Source organism: Lacerta agilis, chromosome 1, assembly GCF_009819535.1.
Source record: "Lacerta agilis isolate rLacAgi1 chromosome 1, rLacAgi1.pri, whole genome shotgun sequence".
Lineage (NCBI taxonomy): Eukaryota > Metazoa > Chordata > Lepidosauria > Squamata > Lacertidae > Lacerta > Lacerta agilis.
The window spans coordinates 43,748,766-43,755,099 of NC_046312.1; positions in this window are offsets into that span (position 1 = coordinate 43,748,766).

Here is a 6,334-nt window from a genome sequence, read left to right on the forward strand (position 1 = left end):
GTAGCGGCCTCCTTTAGCTCACACAAGAAGAGCGTCAGAAGGAATGAAGTCTGTGGTGCATCTCAATACCTGCAAAGAGGGCAGCGGGCGGCTTGACGGCTCTGTCGCCATCTTTGTTGTGGGCAATCAACACTACCGCTTAATGTTTTGCGGCGAGCCGCCATTTTCCGGTCACATCTGAGCTTCTTTGGATTCTTACCATGGAAACCCAGCATTGTACAGCGTCCTCGTTCTCATCGACCCCTTCATACATAAGCATACGCCAGCGCGTCAAGCAAAGCTATTGGGGCTCTCTTCATTTGCGAAATGGCTGCGCACAGCCACGATAAACATTCAGGAACCCTGAACTGTAGGGCTCCGTACTTCAATAGTAGGCTGCCTTCAGTGCCTTCGGAAAAACTATGAAAATAGGAACCTGCTGTGGCCTTGTTCCTAGGTAGCGAAGCCAAGGTGTAGGGCAGCTTCATTCTTGAAACTTGAAATCCAAACAACTCTGAGGTAGATCAAGTTGAGTAAGGTCACCAAGTAAAATTCATGGGGGGGGGGGGGAGTTGAACTTGTGTCTGTTGTTGTGGTTTGGCATTATAACCTGTTATAAGAATAATGTTCATAAATGTACCAAGCAAACACATATATAAATATATAAAACCAAATATGTGAAACCCATAGGAAAAGTCCTAATGTCATTTTGACTCAGTCACCTCAAATATTTCTCTACAACGGGTCAGCAACCTTTTTAAGCCATGTGCCAGTCCACTGTCCCTTAGACTATGTGAGGGGCCAGACTATATTTTGGGGGGAGAAATGAACGAATTCCTAGATGCCTTTTTAAATAAAAGCACACATTCTACTCAAATAAAAACCCGCTGATTCCTGGACCATCCACGGGCCAGATTGAGAAGGCGATTGGGCCGCATCTGGCCCCCAGGCCTTAGGTAGCCTACCCCTGCTCTACAAGGTGGAAGGAAATGCAGAAACATCCCCATTTTCTCTGTCCTCACAAATCCTGCCTTAAGGGTATATTTAAGGTGTGAATAGGGTGAGCCTGTGACCTGGCTGAGGAATTAAGTATTATCATTACCAAAGGATGGCCAGACTCCCCAGGTAATCCAGTCAAGTGACCATACAGGTAACCTGGCAGACAGGGTAAAAACAGCGCACTCAGATTTCTGTTGTAGACCGCCTTTTCTGTGATGTAGGTATGATGTATCTGGGGGGTGGTCTTGGACTCCAGGGCGGGCAATTTGAAATAAGGGCGGGAAGCAGTGGAAGACAGTAGTGCCTGGCGTGCTCTGGTCCATGGGGTCACGAAGAGTCGGACACGACTAAACAACAACAATAATATAAGGGAGGGCACACCTTTGTTCTGGGTCCTCCTCTCCTGCGTGTGGGGGAGCACCCTGTTGCAACAGTTTTTTTAAATAAAGGTCAGGCTTAACTAGCCGCCTTGCTTTTCACTTGCATTCGGTCTGGTCTCTGTCATTTTACTAGCTGGTAAGGGCTTTCAATTGTGCTCTGCTGGAAGTCGGGGCTCCCTTTTAACTCTTATTACAAACCACTAATATACAACACATCACATACATATGCTCAGGGCCCAAGCTACATTATTCTCCAGACTGTTCATATTCTACAAGCTCTTCAGTAGAAAAACTGACACTTCCCCCACCCCCCAATTCTTAATAAAATTCCATGTGTCTTTCTGCGCATGAGTACAGTTGAATCTATGCTAATGCAGGTGTTTCTTTTTTAAAATAAAAAATACAAATAGGTCTCTGAATAGTTTTGCAGGGTTCTACATTGCCCAGGGAATCTACAGGAGCAGAGCAGGATTCCTGCATCAGAAGGTCACTAAAATATGCAAAGCACTCAGCACTCTGTTCACTAGAATAATACTGAATTATGAGGTGTTTCCTGTGTAGCTTCTAGACATGGCAAAACATAAATTACAGTACATGTCAGTATCAGCCTGGGATAACAAAGTACTAGTTAATCATGTTAATCCAGGCCTCTCTATCTGGCCCTCAGGCTTCTCCAGACCACACCTCTCACCATCCCTGCTTTGCAACCTCGGGTGTTTTTTATGGCTGGAAACTGTCCTTTAACACATATTACGTTTCTTGCTTGCCTACATGGAGGTTAGTGAGGGGTGTGCAATTCTGTGAATAAACTAGCTTACCACACAAAGGTAAAATACAGATTCATTGCTCTGCCCACATTTGCCTGTGATTTTACCAACCGCTGGCATGTGGCTCCTGGAAGGTTGTCCAGAAAGGAATGTGGCCCCTTGGGTTGAAAAGGGTTCCCCACCCCTGATGTAAAGTACTGTAATGCAAGTTGTGAAGGAGGATGGGGTGGTGGTGGAACTAGCATACCTGGCCCCACTTTTTCAGCTTTTGTATATTACCGGTACTTACTCATGAATATAATGCCTGAATAGGGATAGAAAGAGAGTAGAAGGACAGACAGACTACGGGTCATGGATTTATATTTAGCCTATGTTGTTCCATAGGCTCAGAGTAACAACAGTTTTTAAACAACTAGCTGTCTTACAATACAAGTAATGAAGATACAAGTAATAATATTCAGTGGGAATATTAAGACATGGCAGATGATCTGGCTATTGATGAAACAGTTTCCAATTAAACTCAGTAGAGTAACAACTATATTTTAAATTATGCTTTATGCAATTACAGCGGTTGCCACTGTGGTCTAAACCACAGAGCCTAGGGCTTGCCGATCAGAAGGTCAGCCGTTTGAATCCCCGTGATGGGGTGAACTCCCTTTGCTCAGTCCCTGCTCCTGCCAATCTAGCAGTTCGAAAGCATGTCAAAGTGCAAGTAGATAAATAGGTACCGGTCCGGCGGGAAGGTAAATGGCGTTTCCATGCGCTGCTCTGGTTCGCCTGAAGCGTCTTAGTCATGCTGGCCACATGACCCGGAAGCTGTACGCTTGCTCCCTCGGCCAATAAAGCAAGATGAGCGCTGCAACCCCAGAGTCGTCTGCGACTGGACCTAATGGTCAGGGGTCCCTTTACCTTGCATTCTGATCTTGTACACATCATTACACTGGCTGATGGACAACTCCTCATTAAGCAGTCAAAACAATACGATACAATTTCAGGATTTATTTGCTTGCTAATTGTCCCACATTGGCATTCCCTCAATAGAAGCTAAGGTTGCAGATTCCTGAGAAAAGGTGTGTGTGTTTGTCTAATAGAGAGTGATCACGCTGAGAGTTTGGATAGTGTTAGCTAAACTGTGATGCAGCCTTGGTTGGGGCTACAACAGTTGCTCTCAATAAATTAGAATACAATCCTAATCGTCATTCAGCAGAGCTTGATGGAGTGGCAAAGCCAGCTTCACATCTACAGCCCAGTTCTTGTACTGGCCAAGGCAAAGTGCAGTAAAAAAAATACTGCTTTACTTTGCTAGCTCCAAAGCTCCCCACTCCGATAAAGTTGTGCTATATTCTTATTTATGCCAGGTCATAGAATTGCCTCCTATACACCAACATTATAGCTGATGCATCCTATGCCTGCTATACATGAGGTTAGTAATAACACATCTCCAAACAAAAAAACAAAAACAAGGATAGATGTGCCCACCCTCCCTCCCTGATGCAGCTCAAACATACCTGAGCTAACATATCACTAACAATGGCCACATGACATGTGGAGGCAGCCAATATAATTGCAATGATTCAGGCACTTCCTCACCCACCCCACACAGAACGTACACTGCTACAGTGTACTCACTCCAACAGACATAGTGGCACACTCCATAAAGCACAGTTTGGGAAACATCACCAGGGGAGAGTGGGCTAATGGGAAGCACCCCAACAATCCTTCCCAGTGGACATAGGACTTGAGACCACACTTCAGATAGCCTACCACAGAACAGTTCCCTACGTACTTAGCCATAAGAGCAGAAGGAAAATACATACACCATGTAACATTTGTCACTCCAAAGCCCACAACCCCAACACCCAGTCATAGGTACCAGGAACCTTGGGGATGCAAAAGGAGCCCTGGGCTGGTGGAACAATTTCTGCATGCTTGGAGGGCCCTAAGTCAAATTCAGGGTATACAGCACACTAGGAAAGAAGGATCAGCCTCCACACTCAGACACACCTGAGCCAACCAGGAGGAATGCTGCATGGAGTAAAATCCTGCCCCTCCATTAGCCAACCAACCATATTGACCCCTCCTTTTCCCATGGCAACTTCCCCTGTATTGCCTGATAAGCCCAATGTGGTAGCATTGCAGCAGGACTCATCCTATCTAGACCAACTGACTATGCATGGTATGCAATTTGAGCAGCCTGAGAAGCATGCTCCCTTAAAGCTTAGGGGACCTAAGTGAATAGAGAAAGGAGGTGCAGCTGCCCATTAGCAGATCCAGCTCCCTGGCTTACAGTCCCCTCCTGAGGTCAGCTACAACCAGATCACACTATGTTGGGGAAAACAGAAGACACGTGTAGAGTTGCCAACCAGCCCTTTGAGCAGCTTTTGTGCTTTGACGGTGGTTCAACGCACAAACTTAGCTCTAACAACTTTCTCAACATGCACCATTTTATAAACTATCATGTCCACTTACTCTTAAATTTTTTTTTTGTAAACTATTAAGTCCCAAACATCGTAGCCTTGTCTTGGAAGTGAGTTGCTTCTGCCTCCTGATTATTTTGTTTGTCATTTCCTACACCTTTTCCAGCTTTGTGGTAACCAGAACGGTCAAGAGAATTCCAAGAGTGATCACACCATAGATTTGTATAAAGGCATCAAGAAGGAGTCAACATCACAGGAGTACCGGTAAGTAGATAGACATCCCATTTTGTTTGCCTTAAACTATGAGATATCTGTGTGTTGTAGTTATGGAGTTTTGAATGTTGCCTTGGGTACACCATGCAGGTAGAAAAATGGTTGAAAAATTATATAAAATGTTCATATGGTTAAAAAAAAATCCAAAGTGGTTGCACTCTACTGTTCATACCAGCACAGTACAATTTTATCCAATTGCATTCAGTGAAGCTTACTTTCAGAGAAATGTGTACAGGCTTGTAGCATTGCACTGCATTACTATGCATGTTTACTCAGAAATAAGCCATTTACTAAGGGTTTAAAGGATTGCAACCCTATAGTCCAATGAGAGTGAGGATACATGTTGCAGCTGAATGCAAAATAGAAACAAAAGGTTTTTCTCGTGAAGAATTCTATTGAATTCAAAACGTGTTGGTCATTTTGGATCTCAAAAAACCTTGTATACGCCTATGGAAATCTTTGCTAATTAAATGTTAGGATGTTCATCTCTTATTGAACCTATGTGACTTTATTGGCAACACATTTATTCAGTATCATGCTCAGACTAGGATATGCATTGGCTTAATAACCAATACATGTACTTTATGTATAGCATCAGTTTCTATTAATGTGTTAATGTACTGTAACATAATCACTTATGCTCAACTAATCTTACCTTATTGATGAATAGTTAGAAGATTTTCATTTATACATATATATCATAGTTTCAGGCGCTTTAGTTCAAAGTACAATTATTCTGGGAGTGTGTGCTGAGCGCTACACCAGTGTGTTTGGGAACTGGTGTATAGGAAGGACAGTCACAAAGGAGATTCTGACTAAACATCAGGAAGACAGTAAGAGCTGTTTAAGTGGAAGATTCCCACAAGAGGTGGTGGACTCTCCTTCCTTGAAGGTTAAGTAGAGGTTGGATGGCCATCTGTCATGTATGACCTAGCAGATTCCTAACTTGTGGTTGGTTGGACTAGATGACCCTTGAGGTCCCTTCTAACTACAAATCTATAGTCCATTTTATCTGTTCCCTTTTAGTGCAACTTGTATTGTGACTGCAGACCCCTCCTGACATCCTCTTCATCCTTCATCAGATTGTTGTATAGTGCAATCACTTTCAGGTTCCATTCCAACTCTACGAGTTTTCTGCCAGTAGAACTCCCAGTGCCAAAGCCAAGTTTAACGGACCAACTTCACTCATAGCTCTACGGAAGTCCTGCTAGCAATTGGACAGAAGTTCATAATCCACCAAAAAGATGCAACCGGGAGAACAGGTTCGAAGCGCTTTCTTTTAACAACTCCTGCAGCCCTTGGGATCCCAAGTTTTTGCGGCTAAACTGATTCTAAAGACAACTCGGGGCAAACCAGAAGGAAGCCTCGCTTTGGGAATAAACCAGAGGGGAGGTTTATGGGGCTCTGTTGCAACCTCCTACTTGCTCCCTTAGCCAAACTGAACTCCCAGGTGCGCCGCAGTAAACCCTAATATTCCATAAAGGCGAAGAGCTTACATCTATACGAATTTCCACCCCTA